Below are 23,499 nucleotides of genomic sequence, written 5' to 3'. Positions count from 1 at the left end.
CGGCTGGCACCAGCATTCTTCATGTTATGTCTATGTAAATTAAATCTTGTCTTAAGCATCTGGCCTGTTTCTCCAATATAGCATCCTTCGTTACATTTTTTACACTGAATGATATATACCACGTTGGAAGATGAGCATGTGAAAGATTCCTTTATGTTGAATATTTTTCCTTTGTGAATGACTATGGGGTCCTGTGAAATGTTTTGGCATAGCTTGCAGCTGGGTATATTGCAGGGATGTGTGCCCTTCTCTTCTTTATCAGTCTGTATTGGGAGTTTACTTCTGATTAGCTTGTGTTTTAAGTTGGGTGGCTGTCAGAAAGGCCAGCACTGGTGTGGCTGGGAATATCTCTTTCAGTAATTCATCCTCTTGGAGTAGAGGCTGAAGATCTTTTATGATGTTCCGTAATTTTTCCAGCTCTGGGTTATACGTCACTATAAGGGGGATTCTGTCTGTGGCTTTTTTTTCTTTGTACTGTAGCAGATTTTCCCTGGGTGTTTTGAGGGAGGAGGCAATATTTTTGGAGATTATTGTGGGGTTGTAGCCTTTCCGTTCGAAGGATGCAGTCAGGATTTCAAGATGTCTGTCTCTGTCCCTTGGGTCAGAGCAGATACGGTGGTATCTTGTGGCTTGGCTGTAAATAATGGATCTCTTTGTATGTGAAGGGTGGAAGATGGAGTTGTGGAGGTAACTGCATCTGTCTGTGGGTTTCTTGTATATAGATGTTTGTATATAGCCATCGCTGATTGAGACTGTGGTGTCCAAAAAATTGACTTTTTCTGGGGAGTAGTCAATTTTGAATCTGATTGTAGGATGGTATGTATTGAAGGAATAGTAAAATTGTTTCAGAGTTTCTTCCCCCTCAGTCCAAATCATTAAAATGTCATTGATGTACCGGTAGTATTTTAGAGGTTTGGTCTGGCATGTATTCAGAAATGTGTCTTCCAGCTCAACCATAAAAAGGTTGGCATATTGGGGTGCTATCCTGGTGCCCATCGCAGTGCCCATTATTTGTAGATAGATATCATTGTTAAAGCGGAAGTAGTTGTGAGTTAAAATAAATTTGATTAATTTTGTAATAGTTTCTGGTGAATATTTATGGTCCAGTGTGGATGTTTTTAGGAGTCTCCCACATGCAACTATGCCATCCGCATGGGGAATGTTGCTGTATAGTGATTCTACATCCATCGTGACCAGAAGGGTGTTTGGTGGTAATTGCTTGATATTTTTCAATTTATTCAGAAAGTTTGTGGTGTCTTGTATGAAACTGTTTGTTTTGTGCACGAGAATTTTCAGAATTCCCTCTATGAGTCCAGATATTTCCTCTGTGAGTGTGTCAGTACCCAATATGATTGGTCTGCCAGGGTTTCCAGGTTTGTGGATTTTGGGTAGCATGTAGAATGTGCCCACAGAAGGCTGGTTTGGTATGAGTTTCTTCAGATGTGGCTGTACTTGTTTAGGAAATGTTCTGATAAGGTCTTTTAGCTGCTTTGTATAATCCTGTGTGGGGTCCTCAGTTAGTCTCCTGTAGTATTTATTGTCCGAGAGCTGTCTGTGCCCTTCTTCCGTGGGGGGGGGGGGGGGGGGGGAGAACAGAGGAGGGGCCAGGACGGACAAGGGCATAAGGCAAGGGGTGGGGACCAGGGGTAGGACCGGAAGGGGGGGAGGAGCAGCACCAGCCAGGGACCACTCATTGCCCTCATCATCATCATCTTCCCCCTCATCCCCAGAAGATGACATTTCTGCAGAGACTAACAGTAATCAGATAATACCCCCGAGGGCATTATCAAATCTCATGTTGCAGTTATAGACTCATGTGAAACCAACAAATACCTGGGCTGTTGTCAAGGTTATCCTTGACCTCCTGGGGACATTCTGCGTGGTCCTTTCTTATGGGCTGTGCCCTTTTTTTTCAGCTCGTCAACCTGTAAAACAAGAAGACGGGCAATCAGGTGAAAAGAAAAATATCAAGAAACCAATGATGTACTGTTATGCTCATTAGCTCCACCCCACCGTCTAGGAAACACCTACTTTTTTTGTACACGCACATAACGAGCATTCATATTGGCAGTATAAAGAAAAATGACGAACACTGCCGGCCATTACACAAATGGTCATTAGTGAAACACAGGTTTTAACACACACATACAAACGTCACTATACTGCCAATACTTACGGATCTGGGGTGTGAGCAACGCTTATAGAATAGCCATTGCAACACCTTCCAGCCTCTGTCCATCCTTAGGATGTCGCGCCTTTTCCCTGGACGGGGGAAAAGGCGCTTCTAATTTATTAAGAAGAGCTGTGCCAGCCACAGTAATCCATATCGGAGAAGTTAGGCTTTCTCCCTCATGCAGCCATAACTTCTCCGACATGTGCACATGCACGTACCACGCATACATAGCGCATCGAAACATTGCACGCACTACATAGACGTGTTATGACGTACATTATGGCAGCATTGGACTTTACTGGTAGCCTCTGACCACACGTTCCATATATCACGGAAAAGAATTCGGATTCGTTTTGTGCATTCTTCGGTATTAATAGTGCATTGCGACACATTCACATTACTATTGTTGTTTACTCGTTTGCATTCCGTTTTCATTAGTTGCTACCGCCATCAAAAAATGGCTTTTAGTGCGTGCCAGGGTAATCTACTTCCTCGTTAATGGCTTGTAATTGACTCGTTATTTGGTTCGTTAAGTTTAGTGCATCTTACCCTGAGTTAAGAGGACAGATAGCAGCAGAATCAGATACTGGGCCAGCATGATCAGAAAAACAAAGTCACCAGACAACAAAGGTAGAAAAAATCATTTTATTTTCATTATAGTGTTTGGAATATGTCCACTTTGAGAATCAGGTGCTCAACATTAAAAGTTTATATTTATTTACTTACTAGTAAAAAAGCCCCGTTTCTGATGCAAATGAAACGGGGGCTAGCAAGGTTTTCTTCTGTGTGCATGTGGGAGTGTGTGTGTCCCTGCCCTCTGCCCTCTCTCCCTTCCCCAGTGCTGTCTTTCCTCTCTGTCCCCTCCCCCCTCGGAGTCAAGTCCTTCAGTGTTAAGTTTCCTGCTGTGTTTGTGTTACAGAGATAGTGAGGGCTTCTGCCCTCTCTCCTCTCCCCCCTCTGAGTCCTTCACTGTTACAGAGAGAGCGATTTGATTTCGTGCTTTGCTGTGTTTTCCTTCACTGTTTGTGTTACAGAGAGAGTGTGGGCGGGGCAAACACTCATGGGGAAACCGGATATCTCTCCCCCTTCACACTTCCGGCTGGAGGCTTCATTTAGAACGTTGGTGGTGCCTTTTATATATAGAGATTTATGGCATTTTTCGTACATTAAACATGAATTAGATTGGAACCTGGGATCATTTAAATTTCTTTTCCTGGAGTAATGCATTGCCACCACCCCCCCCCCCCCCAGGATATCTCCCCAACTATAGCCAGCTCTGCAATTTGGGGGGGGGGCGCAGAGGTGGACGAGGGGTGCAGAGGTGGACGGGGGGAGGGGGCGCAGAGGTGGACTGGGGAGAGAGCCTGTTGTTAAACATTTACCAGCACACCACTGGATATATTCATACTCATTCTCCACCCCTGACACGCCCCTTCCCAAAAAATAAATACCGCACTCAAAGCATTTGCAGGTGGCAAAACTAACACAGAACACTTTGTTGCATCTTGCATTAGGCCATTTTTGCTGTGTTAGATACTTATTAGCGTATATCGCAGCTTAGTAAAAGGGTCCCATAGTCTTTCTATGTGCATTTTACTTTTAAACTTCAACAATAGTATTTGAACATAAATATGTATACAGTGGCACACAATGATAGAAACTAATTCTGGAAGATCCAATAATTAGGAAAAAAAACAGTAAGTGTTCATTAAAAATAATTAATAGGAAAAAGTAAAGGAAAAATCACTCTAAAACTAATAAGCTCACCCCTCCACCTCTCAAATTAAATGAGGAGATCCTTGTACCCTCTGGTTCAACCATCTGCTTGCTATCTAAAAAGAAATCTTACTGAGATGGATCAAAGAATGTGCTGTTATATTGGAGTGTCTAAAATAACACTGGATACATAGGTTGTACCATTCTAGTCATGATAAGCCCAGAATAATGATAAAATGTTTACATGAACTGGGTCAAAGTGTATTACATCCTAATGATTGTGATTCATTGTCAATATGATAGGTTCACTCTCTAAGGTCACAGAACAAGGGTGATCCATTAGTAGTCACAACCCCTACACTCACTCTATTTTCAGGCTCTAAAATAATGTTGAGAAATGTGAAATCTATAAAATATACCAACACCCCAGTCCATCATAACAAAAGCTAGTAGTTTTTCTCTTTCCACGGAAGACGAATTGAAGTAGTCACATGACCAGTTTCAGTACCTATTGCAATATTGAATCTCAAGGAATGGGTTTTCCATAACCTTAAGCATCTCCTCATACATGGTTCTAGAGCACCCATTTCCCTCCTGCGGGCAATCATCATTCTAAGGTCTACTTAAACTGTTGTTTTACTCGAACAGTGGAATGTTCCCGTAAGAAGGCCGTTTAAGCTCTGGTTTGGTAGGAAAGTTGGGACTAAGAACAAGCACTCACATGTTTTCGGCATCCTTCAATGACTGATAATATTTGTTTGCTTGAGTGCAGTTCTTCTCATAGAAATGTTCCGAGGAAGACATCTGATCCATTTCCTTTCTTATAAATTCTCCAAAGGTGGAGAGAGGGAGAAGAAGGAGGAAAAGTTAAAGATGAAGAACTTTGGAATCTCAAAGAGACGTGAAGAAAATCAGACTTTACAGGATTCTATTCAAAGAATAAATTACGATTATAAGAAGAGGAAAAAACTTGATTGAGGGAAAAAGAAATTCAATTATTTCTGCTAACGAGGACATGAGCAGAAAAATATAGGAAAATTTAAAAAATTGGCTTTTCAACTAGAATTTAAAAAGCTCACAGAGAAAGAACAATTGCCTAGTGAACCGAGCACATCTTGGCTCATTATTACCAAGAGTAATATTCCTCTGGAGAATGAGCAGGATGTGGATAGGGGGAATGTTGAAATAAATGTGCTAAAAATACGAATTTCTAAAAGAACAACAAAAGGGAAAGTTTCTGAATTTTTAAAATAGCATTTTATTATGCAGTGATTGATGTATAAGAATGGAAGTAACATAAGAGAGTGATTTACAGAGAAAAATGTTTTTGATATACAAAGATGTGGGGGGATATGGAGTGGAGTTAGGGGAATGATTTAAAAAAATGTTTACTACTTGTAAAAATCTACTACTTATTTCTAGGATAAGCAGCTTAAAAGCTGTTTTACTGTTCTGGGATCTTGCCAGGTACTTGTGAACTGGATTGGCCACTGTCAGAAAAAGGTTCCTGGGCTTGATGGACCTTCAGTCTGTCCCAGTAAGGCAATGCTTATGTTCTTGGAATAGGAGGCAATGTTCTGTTGTGGATTAGGAATTGGTTATTGGACAGAAAACAGAGGGTAAGGTTAAATGGCCTTTTCTCTCAGTGGAGGAGGGTGAATAGTGAAGTGCCACAGGGATCTGTACTGGGATGGTGCTTTTTAACATATTTATATATCATCTGGAAATCGGAACAAGTGAGGTGAGACCAGGAATATTATAATGCCTCTGTATTGCTCTATGGTATGACCTCACCTTTAGTATTGTGTTCAGTTCTGGTCGCCGTATCTCAAAAAAGATATAATGGAATTAGAAAAGGTTCAAAGAGCAACCAGCTTGACACATAGATAGATGAGGGGGAATATGGTTGATGTCTGTAAAATTTTTAGTGGTGGATAACGAGTAGAAGTGAATCAATTTTTTTAATCTTTCAAAAAAGTACAAAACTAGGGGACACTCGATGAAGTTATATGGAAATGATTTTAAAATAAATAGGAGGAAATATTTTTTTCACTCAACGAATATTAAAGCTCTGGAACTCATTGCTTGAGAATACGGTAACAGTAGTTAGTGTATCTGGGTTTAAATAAGGTTTGGAAAATTCCCGGAGGAAAAGTCCATAGTCTGTTATTGAGATGGTCTTGGGGGAAGCCACGGTTTGCCCCAGGTTTGGTAGCAGGAAATGTTGCTTGCTAATTGGGTTTCTGCCAGGTACTTGTGATCTGGATTGACCAATGTTGGAAGCAGGATACTGGGCTCGATGAACAATTGATCTGACCCAGTATGGATACTACTTATGTTCTTATGTTTAAATTTGCAGATGACACAAAACTGTTCAAGGTTGCAAAAAAAAAAAAAAATATATATATATATATATATACAGACTGTGAAAAATTGCAGGAAGACCTTGACTGGGCATCCAAATGGCAGATGAAATTTAATATAGGCAAATGCAAAGTGATGGGCATTGGGAAGAGTAATCCAAATCATAGTTGCCTGATGCTAGGGTCTATATTGGGGGTCAGCATCCCATAAAAAGATCTAGGTGGTGTTGTAGACAATATGCTGAAATCTTCTGCCCAATGTGTGGCAACAGCCAAAAAAGCAAACAGGATGCTAGGAATTATTAGGAAATGGATGGTAAATAAGACCAAGAATACTATGATGTCTCTGTATCACTCCATGGTGTGATTCACCTTGAGTGTTGCATTCAGTTCTGGTCACCATATCTCAAAAAAGATATATCAGAATTAGAAAAAGATTCAAAGAAGAATGGCCAAAATGATAAAGAGGATGGAACTTTTCATATGAGGAAAGGCTAAAGATGTTAGGGCTCTTCAGCTTGGAAAACAGATGGCTGAGGGTAGCTATGACTCAGGTCTACAAAATCCTGAGTGATGTAGAACGAGTAGAAGTGAATCAATTTTTTACTCTTTCAAAACGTACTAAACTAGGGGACACTCAATGAAGTTATATGGAAATAGGAGTAAATATTTTTTCACTCCATGAATATTTAAGCTCTGGAATTCATTGCTGGAGGATGTGGTAACAGCGGTTAGTGTATCTGGGTTTATAAAAGGTTTGGACAAGTTCCTGGAGGAAAGGCCCATAGTCTGCTATTGAGACAGACATGGGGAAGCCACTGTTTGTCCTGGCATTGGTAGCATGGAGAGTTGCTACCATTTGGGTTTCTGCTATGTACTTGTGACCTGGATTGACCACTGTTGAAAACAGGATACCGGGCTAGATGGACCAATTGGTCTGACTCAGTATGGCTATTCTTATGTACTTATGTGCTAGCATATAGATGCATATATATATATGGGGTTATACATATTGGCAGGACAATGGTGGGGGGGGGGGGGCACCTTTGCACCATATATGCATGTTAGTAGAACACCAACACACACATGCTAAGTAAGTAGTTTATGTGCTATTCTTTAACCGTGATTATCCCCTATAGAGAACAAGTAGAAAATGGGTGTTTACATGTGCACAGTCCAGGCAGGCATGGGCAAGGCACATATTTATGAACAGAACTGATAGAATGCTATAAGTTATGCACATTTCTACTGTACTTAAGTGTGGTCATTTAGACCAAATCCCAGCGGGCATGTGTTAGTATCTAAAGTATATCAAACAAACCAAAACAACCTCTTGTTGTAGAAACTGCAAAGTACTTAATGGTACTAAATTCCTGTGAAGTACAAAGAAATATGATAATGAGAAAGGGAAAAAAAACCTCTGCACTCACACCTCCACTCAATATATAAATTTATAATGTAATAAGGAAAAACTGTTGGTGAATTTTCTTCATCAGCATAAAAAGCCCTTATCTCAATTCTCTTTTTGCTAAAACTTCACAGGAATTACATCAGGAATTACATCACTTCCTGTGAAGTTTTAGCAAAAAATATGCATTAGAAGTGAAAAACTTTACTTAATTTAAACTTCTAGAACACTTGTGGAGAGAATCGTGCAAAATTAGTCAGTCAGAGTTTCGCTATCAGAAGCTGTCTCAAGATGTGCATCTGAAAAATATATATAAATATACAAAATATTACAAACTTAAAATACAACCTATAAGTGAAAAAAGTGCAAAAAACAAAAAAGATCCAAAAGTGAGTAAAATCCAATATAGTTACCACTAAGAGTACTTGCCAATGGTTAAAGCACGATATATCAAAACAAGAGGTTGTTTTGGTTTGTTTGATATTCTGATATCTTCTTGTCCTCTTTGTTTATTGATCAATACCTAAAGTATAGCCATGTGTCTGACCTCTTACTCTGGTCCTGTATTTCATAAAGGAAAATATGTGCCTTTGTTCCCTTATAGAGTAGGCTTCTACCAGGCATTCTCTAGGCACCTATATTTAGGCATCATTTTCTAGATTGGCTCCTTTGGGGTAATTCTATAAAGTAACACTAACATTTACATATCAGTTACATATGTAAATATTTAGAAAACTAGTATATATATATGTGTGTGCACATATACACGTATATGCCAGTATTCCACCTAAGTGACACTCTGTAACTGTGCACAGATCTTATACAGTGCATAATTTACAAGTGAGTGTTCATGAGAACAGTGTCTGGGCAGGTTATGGGCAGGGCACACAAGTACCTGCCTAATGCTTATGTTTCTTTACAGAATAGACTCTTACCAGGTGCCCAGGCACACAGTAATACAATTACATTCTAATCAGATCATTCTATAAGAATCCACCTAGATTCAGGCAGAAAGTACACTGGCATTCTAGTCATTCATGTGTGTATGTGACCACATGCTTGCATAAATGAGAGTATTCTGGCTACTCACTTCTCTGTAGGTATACGTCAGTCTTCGATGACATGTACATTACAGGTAGCCATTCGCATGGATGGGTTTTCAGCAGAGTGTGGAAGGAGTCCACAGTTACTGTGAATACTATAATTTATGTGCATCCTTTTGCAATCTGGGCATGACTATTGACACCAGTTCTATGGCTGGTGCAAGTGGTCATCCCTAAAATATAGGCACACATGTGACCTGTTATTCTAGCTTTATGTGCTTACTTTCCTTTCTGGACTAGGTTCTGAATAGGTACCTTTTGATCCCTATTAATAGATGCTCCTTTATAGAATTACTCTCTACAAGGGTAATTTTAAAGCAGGTCTTTATAAAATACTAGGGATAAATCAAGAGAAATCACGGATACATTGAAGCTGTGGGCAGTTATGCATAGTCAAGAGAAGGCATACATGTTAACCTGAAAAATGTGCGCATGAACTAGTAAAGAAGGCCCGTTTCGGTATGAAATGAAACGGGCGCTAGCAAGGTTATCCCTCTCTCTCTCCCCCTCCCTCGCTCTCTCCCTCTGTCCCCTCCAAGTCCCACGGCCCCCTTTCTTCCCTTCCGATTTCCAGGCCCTCCCTCTCTCTCCTTCCCTCTGTCCCTCCCCCGAGTTCCAGTCCCAACTCCTCTCTGTCTCAAAGACACGTCCTTGCGATGCCTCTCAATGGGCGCGTCTCTCACTGGGATCGTAACCCCCTGCCGACGTCAGGCAAGCAGGGTTCTACTGCTGGCCAGTGACGTCAGCAGGTGGTTACAATCCCAGTGAGACACTTTAGAATGTTCACATAGCAAATTATTATAATGAATGTCTATCATCGGCATAAAAAACTTCTTTTGCGTTATTTATTGTATTGTATTTATTGAATTTTTTCAAAGAGGCGGTAAATAAATCCTAATAAATAAATAAATATTTACGAATTTGCTCCACAGTGACTGAATGTGATTGAGCTTGACCAACACCTAAAAAAGGTGTGAATGAAATCTAAAAGCCATTCCCTTCCCTTCTTTTTATACAATTGCCCCACGGGTTACACAAATAAAAGCACATGTGGTGACAAAACAGCAAGTATTATTACACACAGCTTATGTAGGTGTGTTCTGGGAAGTAGTTTGAGCGGAGCACAAGTGTCAGCACCAAATATGTGCATTCATTATAAAAAATGAATTGGAAGGTTGTGAAGTACTATTAAAATTTCAAAACACAAATCTTATTATCCACTGAATACTCAGCAATTCTTACAAGGCTATCAAAAATATTTTATAAAACATTTGCACAAAACACAAAGAGGAAAAAGCCTCAATATACCCCACCTATTTTATGTCATTATAGCTAATTGGGGTCCAGTGTCTATCACTGGTATAAAAAACCTCTTGTGCATGATTTATTGTAGATTATACGATGAATCAAAAATATATAATACGTTCTACTGCATATTCTTTCACAGCAACATACTTAGGGGTCCTTTTACTAAGGTGCACTGAAAAATGGCCTGTGGTAATATAGATGCATGTTTTTGGTGTGCACAAAATTATTTTTTAGTGCACCTACAAAAAAATGCCTTTTTTGCCAAAAATAGATGTGTGGCAAAATAAAAATAGCTACGTGTCCATTTTGGGTCTGAGACCTTACCACGAGCCATTGACCTAGCGGTAAGGTCTAACGTGGTAACCAGCCAGTACTGGTCTACACGTGTGAAATTCCACTTGACACGCGTAGCTGCCGCACGTCAGAAAATAAAAACTATTTTTCAGACACATGTAGCGTATGCATGCCAAAATTGAAATTATTGCAAGGGCCATGTGGTTACCGGGTGGTAACTCCAATTTGGCATGCATTGGGCACGCTTAGGCGCCTATCCTGCTTATTTTCAAAAGAGATCGCCGGCTATCTTCTGACACAAACCGGGAGATTGCCGGCCATCTCCTGAACCCAGCCAAATCGGTATAATTGAAAGCCGATTTTGGCCGGCTCCAACTGCTTTCCGTCGCAGAGCCATACAAAACCCACCCAAAACACACTGTCCCCCACTGTATACAGCTACATTAGCCCTTATGGGTGAAGGGAGCACCTATATGTAGGGTTTTGGTGACTTCTAAGAGGTCACAGTTTCCACCAGAAGTGTGACATGTAAAGAGGGATAGGGACATGAGTCCCCCACTCCATAATGCTCTGCACCAACCACTACTACTCCAGGGACCTGCATGCTGCTCTAATAAACCCGGCCATAACATCTGAGGCTGTCATAGAAGCTGGTAAGTCATATTTTTATTCACATTTTTTGGGGTGAGAGGAGGTCAGTGACTACTTGGGGGCCCTGATTCCCTCCAGTGGCACCTTTTTGTGTCTTATTCCTTTTGAAAACAGGTCTAGACCAAAATGTTTTAGTTTTAGTCCTGGACATTTTGGTTTTGTTCCATTATGGCTGTAAAACATCCAAGTGTTAAACTCGCCCTAATCCCACCTTTGAAATGCCCCTGACATGCCCCATTGTGAGTTGAACGCCCAGCAGATGAATTGCATAGATAAATGTGATAAACGTCTGCAAAATAGGTTTCAAAAATACTTATTTGGACATTTTGAGAAGAAAAACGTTCAAATTGGGATTTGTGACATTTTTGGACATTTTTATTCTTTTGAAAATGAGCTCCATAGGTGCTTATATGGCTTCACAAAATACTAGCACAAATCATACAAGAATAATGCCTAGGTTGAAGGTGTAGACATTACATCTACTCAGGAATAAGTACAATCATTATCATGTAATGTATGTGTGAATGCTTGCAGTTTATAAAATGCATGTGTAAAACTGCAGCTCTGTCCAAATCCCATCAATGAAAATGCCTACTATGGAACTACTAATTGGCTGGCACCATGTGTACTTTTAAGTTTGACCTAATTTTATAAAAGCCCATTACATTATCATTGGTTCCATTCTAAATTTGGAACCAAAGCTAGACAAAATGAAACCGGGTCTCTCCTGATGGCAGAACACTGGGGAAGAGGGATCACTTTCCTATGAAAGGAAGAGGGGAGGAATTTAGAGGTCATATGCTTAAAGGTCCAGTTTCTTTTGGCATAGTTTCCACCAGAATTGTCATTAGGAGGAACCCTGAGGATTTATATTTGAATTGGTTGTTGGGGGGATCCCATGCGTACTAGGCCTTTTTAATTTCCAGTGGTTTAAATATGAAATCTAAGCTGCTAAACAAGGAGTTGGTAGCATGACTGCACTATCTTTAATGTGTCCATAGCGATGTTACTGCGTTCTGTGTGTCACTTTGGTACTTTACCTTGCTGTACCACCAGTGTTTAAACCAGTTACTTACCTTTCCCATGATGATTAATTTCTAAATCCCTACATTTCTTTTTACATAGATCAGTAAAATTGTCCAAAACACCTTAAAACCCCACTGTATATGAAATATGGAAGCCCTCACAGTTAAGCTGTGAGGGAGTTAACATTGGCTGAAGCCAAGGCAGCCAAGAAAGAAAAAGAAAAGGGAGGGGAGGGGAGGTGGAGGAGGGAGTAAGATTAGAATTAAGTAGAAGCTAGGTTAACAACAGGAAAGGAGGAAGGGGATTGGGTAAGAGAAAGGGATAGGATTGGTTGGAAGAGAAGTGTTAGGATAGGGTGAAGATTTGGCGCTCAGAAGTTAGTTTTTAGTTAGGTAGGAATGGGTTAGGGTGGATAGTAGGGAGCTGAAGGACCCTTCCCAGCCCGCCCTGTGTGGTAGGAGTTTGTGCTTTGGGGAGGAGTTTTGGGAATATGTGGGGAATGGGGGGGAGGAGGATTTGGGAAGATAGGTAGCAGCTTTTAATGGAAAGGGTGCCTGGATGAGGGGTTTAAGAGGCACCCAGAAGCAGTTAAATGAATATTATGAAATATATATGAAATAGAAATGAACTCGTGGGCGGAACTGCCATGAGTAAGAGGTGGCTTGATGGTACCATAAGCCACATGGGTGGAGGGGGGTAAGGTGGGAAGAAAGTGAGCCAATTCGTTACCGAATGGCTTAACATTATTAACCGCTCTGTGAAGTTAAGCTGGTGAAGGAGAGTGATATGTTACTAAGTTGATGTTAAGTGAAATGAATTTTATTAATATTTGAAAAATAAAGCTGCAGCCAAATTTTATTCCAAAGAAAGTGTAGTTGGAGTTATTTGTAAATTATAAGAATGTGTTAGGGGCTGCCTGAAGTGTGAAAGTCAATGTTATGCACTTTGTATTGCACTTTAGATTATTAATCTAATTGTAATATTATTTTATGTGTCAGTAACATTGTCGTCATTTGTCAGTACCAAGCTGAATACAGTTGGCTAAGGAGTGGACTCACTGGCTAGCTATCTGTGAACTACAGAACGTTTAGTAAATATTTGTATCCCAATAAATACATGTACATACCTGCATAAATGAATTGGTGAGGTGACTGAAATGTGGGCAGATGATTTGGGCTTCTTGTGTTTAGTTTGCTCTGACACTGTGCAGCAGATATTCTCTTTATTTAATTACAGATGTTTATCAGTTTATCTGGTTGCAGCTATTATACTAAAAACACTGTAATAAACTGTGCAGTTCATACCAGTCAGTTTAGCCAATGTTTAATATGCTTTTTCCCCACACTAAAATAACTTCTGATATAATCGTGGTGAGTTGTTACTAGCCTGCATTAAGAGACTATTATATGATACTTGCTTCTTAACATGTTAAATGACAAAATGGTACATTATGTTAACATAAAACATGTTAAGTTAGGTCACCATTGGCTATATAATAATGAGATGCAAATGCATTCAAAGCACCTCGTTATTATGCAAATTGAATAATGTAGCTTATGTTGAACTCTGAAATGTATGTTGTTCTCTGGAAAAAACAATGTCAGCTTTGAGCAGGCAGTACTTTTCTCTGCACAGGAGCCCTGGGCTAATAACACATGGCACAATGCTCCCAGGCACCACCTTCAAAGGACCAGAGTTATAGAGGTGGAATCCTCAGTTGCTTCTACTGTGTATGGCTCTAGGTTCAAAGTTTTACCTCTCAAGTCTTAGTGGGACTTAGACAGAGGTGGGGAATTTCTGAGAGGATTATTGATTAGGGGTGCAGGGGGTCCAGGGTATGGGGACTTGGACTGAAAAAGTACCTTCATTGGGGACTGGGAGGTCTCTTTGGTGGGAGGAGGTCTTTGCTGAAGGGAGGGGGATTTGTTTGTGATATTATTATAGCTCCAGGCCCCTTTAAGGTGGCTTGCTTGGGAGCATTTCCAATTCACCTAGCAGGAGTTAGGAGTTACAGACCAAGAAAGGGATCTGGGTGTCGTCGTCGATAATACACTGAAACCTTCTGCTCAGTGTGCTGCTGTGGCTAGGAAAGCGAATAGAATGTTGGGTATTATTAGGAAAGGTATGGAAAACAGGTGTGAGGATGTTATAATGCTGTTGTATCGCTCCATGGTGCGACTGCACCTTGAGTATTGTGTTCAATTCTGGTCACCGCATCTCAAGAAAGATATAGTAGAATTGGAAAAGGTGCAGAGAAGGCCGACTAAAATGATAGTGGGGATGTGACGACTTCCCTATGAAGAAAGATTAAGGAGGCTAGGGCTATTCAGCTTGGAGAAGAGACGGCTGAGGGGAGACATGATAGAGGTATATAAAATAATGAGTGGAGTGGAACAGGTGGATGAGAAGCATCTGTTCACGCTTTCCAAAAATACTAGGACTAGGGGGCATGCGATGAAACTACAGTGTAGTAAATTTAAAACAAATCGGAGAAACTTTTTCTTCACCCAACGTTTAATTAAACTCTGGAATTCGTTGCTGGAGAAAGTGGTGAAGGTGGTTAGCTTAGCAGAGTTTAAAAAGGGATTGGACGGTTTCCTAAAGGACAAGTCCATAAACCGCTACTAAATGGACTTGGGAAAAATCCACAATTCCAGGAATAACATGTATAGAATGTTTGTACGTTTGGGAAGCTTGCCAGGTGCCCTTGGCCTGGATTGGCTGCTGTCATGGACAGGATGCTGGGCTCGATGGACCCTTGGTCTTTTCCCAGTATGGCATTACTTATGTACTTAGCTGAGTTACTATAGGTTAATGACTCCTATAGTGCACCAAGCTGTGGTCAAATTTGTTATTCTACTGCAGCTTTGTAATTAGCATCCTGAGGATCTTAACATGAAGAGAACTGTGTAGGGAGCAGGTTCAAATAGTGCATTTCTTTGTAAATGAAGATGGTAATTTGTTAAAAAAAAGGTTCTAAAAATCACGTTTTAAACAACTACCAGTTTTATCCCTGGAATTTTACTTTAGTAAAAGGGCACCTTAATTGATTCCTGAAGTTTAGTATGCACTAATGGAATTAGAGCTACTCAGAGACAGCACAGCACAGCCTGGACCCTTGTTTTGTCAGAGACTGCTGTTTAGTGCTGCACCTGACCCACCCTTTTCCACCCCCACCCCAACACAGCAACTCACAGGACAGGAGGGCTAGATGGCTGCTTTCAATTCTTAACCATCACCAATCTCCTATCTCTCATTCCCACTTCAGTAACCCCTGTTAGTCTGTCCAACTCAGACTGTAGAATATGTTAGTTTATGCTGATTAAGTCTGCCCTAGCTAGATCCTAAGCTGTGCTGGATGGGAAGACTGTTGTGCTGTATGCAGAGTCTAACTTCTTAGGATTTCAGGTTAATTTTTGAAGAATTTGAAGAGGGGCTATCTCTGTTCTACATGAGTGACTGCAAGGCCAAGTGTCTGAATAGGGATCTGTTTGTTAGTTTCTGAAATTTTGTTGGCAAGACTGTCTGTTCTCCTAATTCCTGGTCTGTGTGCTAAGTTATTTTTCTTCTATACTGGTGTAATATTTTCAATGATGCCATGGCTGGTAAAAGGGGTGTGTCTACTGTGGGGGCGGAGCCATAGTGATCCCGCCCCTGGATGGGTAGGGGTGCCGACTAATAGACTGCAGGAGGGCGCTAGAAACCCTAGGGCCGGCCCTGTATAAGCCACAACTGGAAATTCCTCAGAGCCAGAGTAAAGTTGCAACAGATGCCAGTGGGATCTTATAGATTGAACTAGAAAATGGCAACACACGTCAATCGTTCTTGTTGAACTAGCCTCTTGTCTTACAAGAGCAAATGTCATTATGAAAACCATGTCATTGTGAAAACCATGTCCTCAGATAGGCTTGTGTCAAAGCCTTTCTAGGATATTCTCTCTCCTTAAACCTCGCTGTCAGTAGCTTCGCTTGATGTTTAAAATCTTCCAATGTAGTGCATATGTGCCGAAGCCACAAAAATTGGCTGATGGGCAGATTGTACTTTAAGCTGTATGGATGGTAACTAGTGAAGCAGAGACAATTGTTCCCACTAATGGCTCCCTGTATATTGTAGTGCACACTCCCTGTCATTCTTTCATGACCCCAACTTACAAAAATTCAATATTAGTATGACTAAACTTCAACATAAATTTTAAATTATTATCCAAAGAGTTGATCCAATGTTCAAACGGTGTCAGTGTATTCTCTGTACCTTTACAAATAAAAAAATATCATATAAAAATTGTTTCCAAACCACCACTGACTGAAACTGAGTTGAGGGGTACAGATATAATTGTTCACAGCGAGCCATATATAGAGCAGCTACCGAGGAGGGCAATGTGGCCACTATCAACATCCCTTTTATCTGTTAAAAAAAGTCTCCATGCCAAAAATAATTTTCCATGATTACCAGTGTTGCCAAAGCTGTAAGAAAAGTTGTGGAAATTCGTGTGGGTTGAGGGTGATTCTCTGATGCTGTCTGACTGACTTCCAAGCCCCTAAGTGAGGCATCATCATGTTGGACTAAGTGACCTCCTGGTCTGACACCATAAGATAAGTGATTGAATTTCTTAAGGAGTTATAAGCTTTATGAATTTTAAAGAAACATGAATATGTAAGCATATAAGACTTTGAAAAAAAATAGGATCAGTGATAATTTAGGACAACATTCCTTGATGGTTAAAGAGAAGCCATTCCACCAAGGTTCTCTGCTGAGGTCCGAAAAAATCTATCTACAATGAGATATATATTGCTTAGCATGACATTTCATCTTCCCGTTACTATCAGTCAGTTTTTATTTGGAAATGTATTGCCTGTATTCTAAATAGAAACTGCCTGATAGTAACAAGAAGATGAAATGTATTGATAAGGTCTACTAGAAACTGTTCAGACTTGAAGAAATTATTGAAGACTGTTTTGTTTACAATTGTTTAGCTAGACAAATGTTTGTTTTTAATAGTTAGGATTATATAATGTAATTCCTGGGTGATATGGTGCATATCAAAGGTGATTTTAGATCTGTATGAAATACTTAAGGATGACATACAGTAGATATTTTGATGGCTTTCAAGCATTCTCTACCACCACGATCAAGCTTATGAGTGCAATATATTTTCTTGCCTCTAAAGCCTTTCGGCATATTGAGGCTTTTGTAGATGGAATGGAGCAGCCCACAGTTTTTCTGGCTTATTAATTGGCCACTGCATGCAATGAAAAAGATGCCCCTACAGCAAATTTTATACCTTCAGCAGAGGGTGGAATGAAATTAATGAATCAGGCATTCCATGGCTTGCTGCAGTTCTAAAAGTAATCTGGTACTCCTGGCAGAACAGGACATTGTCTACCAGAAAAACACTTTTACTCTTCATGTATGATGCCCACATGAAGAAACAAAATGTGTCTGAAAAGTATTGTGCATGTTTTTATGTCCTGTATGTTACCACACAGCACTTGTAAGGAGTTTTGTTGAGGGAAAGTATGGTGACAGAAGGCTTCTGGTTAAGTACTATATATGAATGATGGCTGAGATACTTAATGGTGGGATCCAGCATATCTTGTATCTTGGATTCCAGAATCCATCAACCTGAGACGAGGGAGTCAAGCACTTACTGACGGATTCTATATATTGTGCCTAGAGTTCTGCGCTGAAATCTAAATGTATCCCATAACAACGTTCACAACTTAATTGGCTTAACAAGGGAATCAGCATTTTTAACAGTACTTAAAAAGCAATATTGAGCACTAACTGGCAATAATTAGAATTTATGCGCATAACTCGCTTAGCATATTCTGGGTGGGGAAATGGGCATTTCATGGGCATTCCCACATTTATGTTCGTTATTATAGAATAAGGTCCAGTCCACGTAAATCTACATGCAGGGATTTACGCCATATTTTAATTGATGTAAATGGAGGCGCATAGTTTTAGACGCTGGGATATCAACTAAGCGTATTCTATATACCGTGGTTATATCTTATAGAATACGCTTAGGCAGAAATGTTTTCCACATGGATTTTTTAAATGCCATTTATAGAATCTGTCTCTTACTACCACATGTATACCCGAGTTCATGAACTGAAAACTTAGGGCAGAGAAGCATCAGTGACTGTGGGCTAAAGCCACTCAATACCCAGCTCCCCAAAGTTCAGAAGCCCAAGCCCCAATACTCCAATATATGCAGACTGAGGACCCAGCGTATTGCACTCTCACAAGCTCAGAAACCCTTGGCCCAATTAAGAATCAAGGGAATTATGTTGGCTAAATAAATAAAGTGCAATGTTGTTGAAATGATCATTGTATCAATAAAATATTTGTGCACAAATGATTTCATATATAGAGAAAATATTTTGGAATTTGATGGACAAAAAGAAGTAGGATGGTTTTGCACAGACCATTAAAATCAGCATCTAGGATCAGAAGCTATAAAGGATAAGTGCAGGCAAAGCCCACTGTGATTAATAGCTATTTAAAAATCAAGTAATCGGTGCAGAGAATGTTCAGTCACTGTAATCTACTGTGATTAGCTGCTGTGAAGGCAAGAATCACTGCAGAGAATAGCCAGGCAGTTCAGTACATTAAAACAGCAGCTCTTAAGAGAAAAAGCAGAGCAGAAAATGTCAAATGACTAAAATCCAATAGCAAAGGGGGGCTTCTAGAGGAAGGGATGCATCAAAGATCGGACATGGTAATCCAGCATTGGAGAAAGCAAACTAGTTCCTATGAGAACTTCTCCTCATTCCTTGAGGAAACTAAAGCATTCATTGAATAATCTCCACCTTAGAAAAATCTATCTCCCAGAGAACATAGGGGGTAATCTGCTGTATGATTTGAGCATGTAGAATAGCATTTTGCATGGTCAAGTAGATGCTTGTAAAATTGTCCCTGTTTATAGCATTTATAAAGGTAGATCTTAGAAAAACAATGGAGCCAATATTCATCCCACGGCGGTCAGAGATTTTTTAAGCACTGACCACTGTGTGCTGAATTAGGTGCAGATATTGTGCCAGCTCCTATCTAGATACCCGCACTGAATATCTGGATGGCACACAGATGTTTTCCAGGTATGGCCAATATTCCCTGCCATACCTGTATAGCTAACCAGGCATAATTAGGACAGCATTATATGTAGCCTAACATGCCTGGTTAGCTGTTCAGGCACTGGCATTGAATATCTGCAATGCCTAGATAACGTCCATGTCCACAAGGTCCCACTCCTAGACCGCCTCAGCACAAACCAGATAGTGCCAAAACAGTTAGTGTTAATATTCAGCAACACTCTCTTGTTAAGTGCTGCATTACCAGTGTGATTTAACCAGGGAGGAGATGCTCCTGACCAACTACCGCTTATTTTGTGGGGGAACTGGGGATGGAATTGGCACATATGCACTTGTAAAATACATGCATAAGCACCGGTTATTACCAACACATACCAGTACAAAGTTGGAACAGGTATATAAATCTGTGCAGCAGCTTTACATAAGAACATAAGAATATCCATACTGTGTCAGATCAATTTTCTATCTAGCCCAGTATCCTTTTTCCAACAGTGACCAATCCAGGTCACAAGTACCTGACAAAAACCCAACCAGCACACACACAACTACTCCTGCATACATTTTAGAAAAAGATCTTTGTCAACAGTTCCTTTCATAAAATACCAGCAGAATTTGAAATATCCAGACCTTATAGACCTTATAGAGTATCTAGATGTTCAGATAGCTTTTCACAAAGCCATGTCTGTTGTGGGTTGGGGACTGAGTAGAATTAAATGGCCAGTTTCTTTAGTGGAGGAAGGTGAATGGTGAATTACCAGAGGGATCTGCATTGGGAATAGACCTGGAAATAGGAAAAATGAGTGAGGTGATCAAATTGAAAATGACACAAAATTATTCAAAGTTGTTAAACTGCATGTGGATTGTGAGAAAGTACGGGAGGACTTTGGGAGGCCAAAATGGCAGATGAAAATTAATGTGGACAAATGCAAAGTGATACACATATAGATGAATAACCCAAATTATAGTTATATAATATTAGGTTCCATATTAGGAGTTGTCAAGACTCTCATAGACTTGTTACCGTAAAGTCTCTGATATCTTGGAATATAACCTTGGCACACCAATCACACCTGAAGTCTCTATTATTTTTCTGAGGTCTCTTCTATTGAATAAATCACAGATAATTTACTCACAGTCAGATGTTCAGAAGTGCTGCTCCAGGACACAGAGAGGGGCATAATTGAACGCGAACGCCCATCTCCATGGGCGTCCATCTTTCGTTTCGAAAATACGGTTTGGACGGACCAAATGCCATGGATTTGGTCCCTTCTGAGATGGGCAGTTTTTTTAAAGCGATAATGGAAACTAAAAACGCCCAGCTCAAAAACGTCCCAATCCAAGCCATTTGGTCATGGGAGGGACAAATGTAAACACTACCATAGTTCTTAGGGGTGAAGGGCGCAACTACATGTGGGTACAATGGGTTTTAGAGGCCTCCCATTTACCACCACGTGTTACGGGTGGGGGGGGGGGATGGGCTTGGGTCTGCCTGCCTGAAGTGCACTGCAGTACCCACTAAAAGTTGCTGGTGTATAACCTTGGCACAGCAGTTGACACCTGAAGACTAATCTCGCTGAAAACGTCCTTTATTTGAATAAGCACCTTTACAGTTAACCACAGAACAGAGGTTGTGCCCCACTGGCAACGAGTCTCGCTGGTACTGAGATTAGCAGTAGGTCAGAGCTGGAAGAATGCTGTACAATGCCCTCTTTCAGCCACATTCAAGGGAAGAACTAAGTTCTCTAACGTGGCTAACACATGAAAGGGATCTAAAAGTGTCTTACACAAATGGCCACTACCTCATGGACTACTGGAAACAAAACAGGGCACACCCTGACCCAGTAAGCAGAGGGAAAAGCACCATGGGATTAGAGCCTACCAACTACCAACATCTTGAGCATTTAATACAAGCTAGTGGAATGATGGAGCCCAATACCCTACACCCACCACGATGCATTGGTGATGTGACTCTGCAGTGCCCTTAACAGAAAAGGTGTCACACTCACCCAAGAGCCACATCAGAACCAGGGAAAGCCTGTCAGAGGACAGAACACATTCTGCTGTCATGGAGGTGGGTACGGCATTTGAGGCTGGCATACAGGCTGGGAAAAAAAGTTTGTAAAGTGAGTTTTTTTTTGTGGGAGGGGATTAGTGACCACTGGGGGAGTCAGGGGAGGTCATCCCCAATTCCCTCCAGTGGTCATCTGGTCAGTTGGGGCACTTTTTTGGGACTTGGACCTGAAAAAAAACGGTCCAAATAAAGCGGACCAAATTCTTGTCAAAAACGCCCTTCTTGTTTTGATTATCAGCTAAAGACGCCCATCTCTCCTCGGCCGATAACCACGCCCCAGTCCCGCCTTCACCACGCCTCTGACATGCCCCCATGATCTTTGTTCATCTCTGTGACGGACTGCAGTTGAGGACGCCAAAAATCGGGTTTCAATTATACAGATTTGGGCGCCTACGAGAAACGGACGCCCATCTCCCGATTTGGGTCGAAATATGGGTGTCTTTCTCTTTCGAAAATAAGCTGAAGAGACTCCTTAATCTGAGAACTGTTGGAGGTGGAGATCTGAGGAGAGGTAGCTTTATTGCAAGGGAGAAAGATAGTTGAACTGGTAGAAGTGGTTCAAAGCTGGGTGACTGGAATGTACAATATCTCTTTAGGGAGGAGATATTTTCAAGGTAAAAAACCAAGTTCTTCCAGGGAGTCAGGAGCAGGACAAGTACTGGTCAGAAGCAAGATGGTGAATGCCTCGTGGCCAGAGAGGCAGGGGGGTCAAGAAGGCTCACAAGCCCATGGAGGAGGAGTTTAAAGACCAGTCAGGACACAGCCTGCCATAGGATGGCAAGAGTGGTCCAAGAGGACGACCCTCGATTGGAGGGAAAGGTCATACCTAGCTGACCTCTCAGGACAGAGTTAGTAAGAATGATCAGGAAATGACAGCAGTTAGACAAAGGAGCCAAGCTTGGCTGAGAAAGAGAGGAAGTCTAGGCAGAGACACAAGCCAGTGGTAACAGTTCTTATACAAATAGGCAAGTGTGGCTGCATTTACCTGTGAACTACATTACTCACAATGAATTGCTCACGTAACTTTGCAGTGAGAACTGCAACCATGAAAGTCCTTAGACATGAGAATAACAGTAAAGGCATTAAAGACATTTTAGGATCACATTACGAACTAGTGCAAGGCTATCGGAGGACAGAACAGGAGTCACCTCCCAAGAAAAGGATTTAGGTGCCATCAGGACCAACACATTGAAATCTTCTGCCCAGTAAACAGTGGTGACCAAAGCAAACAGAATATTAGGAATTATTAAGAAAGGAATAGAGAATAAAACAAAAAAAAATATCACATTATTATTCCATGGTGTGACCATACCTTGAGTACTGTGTGCAATTCTGGTCAGAGAAGGGTGACAAAAATGATAAAGGGGATAAAACCCCTTTCAAATGGAGAAGATATGGCTTAGGGGAGATATGATAGAGATCTATAGAATCTTGAATGGAGTGGAATGAGTAAATGCAAATCAATTGTTTACTCTTTCAAAAACTACAGTTATTAAGTAGTACGTTTAAAACATATCAGAGACAATATATTTTTCACTCAATGTATAGTTAAGTTGTTAAAGGATGTGGTAAAAGCAATTAGCACAGCTGGTAGACCTGGGTAAAGGCCTTGCTTATCCCTGGGGGTAAATGGCTTGAATCTTCCTACTTTTTGGGATCCTACCAGATACTTGAGACCTGGATTGGCCACTGTTGGAAAAAGGATGCTAGTCTGGATGGACTTTTGATCTGATCCAGTATCACAGTTCTTTTGTTCTTTTGATATAATACTTCTTTACCCTCTGAAGCAATACCACCAGCTGCGTCAACAGCAGTTACTTGATCTGTACACATGAAAACTGCTGGAAAATCAGTCAGATGTGGAGTGATTGTCAGGAATAAGTGAAACTTTCTCTCCTCACAGTGGCTTTGAATAATATTGCATCACAGCAGATCAATTAAGGGCTAGATTTGCTAAGGTGTTACAATGACAGGTTTTTTGCTTTTTAATTGTAAAATGCACAGTTGCCAAGTTTGTATCCCGTGCAGTATATCAAGCACCTGGAAATAAATTGATGTGCATTGTTTACTACAGGTCATGTTTTCTGCAGAGAGACATATTTGTAAATAATGCATATTGATAACATTAATGTGGTAGCATGCTATATAGTAAATCTAGCCCTACATTTGAATTTCAATACAATTTTGTGCATTTTGGACTTGAGTTGAAATTTTAAAACAACAAAGAGCATAACCTTTGTTTCTTTCACTTTCCCTCTCTTTTTCCCATGTCTGGTCAGGTTTATTATTATT

General features: G+C 40.6%; 1 protein-coding gene across 1 annotated transcript in view; it reads left to right on the top strand.

The window, feature by feature from the left end:
* Positions 1-23,499, top strand: part of LOC115472864 (cadherin-18-like) — a 588,666-nt gene that overhangs the window by 342,374 nt on the left and 222,793 nt on the right. The window lies entirely within an intron of this gene.

Source organism: Microcaecilia unicolor, chromosome 1 (genome assembly GCF_901765095.1).
Source record: "Microcaecilia unicolor chromosome 1, aMicUni1.1, whole genome shotgun sequence".
Taxonomy (NCBI): Eukaryota; Metazoa; Chordata; class Amphibia; order Gymnophiona; family Siphonopidae; genus Microcaecilia; species Microcaecilia unicolor.
The sequence above is the reverse complement of the archived record's forward strand: the minus strand, read 5'-3'. Positions and strand labels throughout refer to the sequence as shown.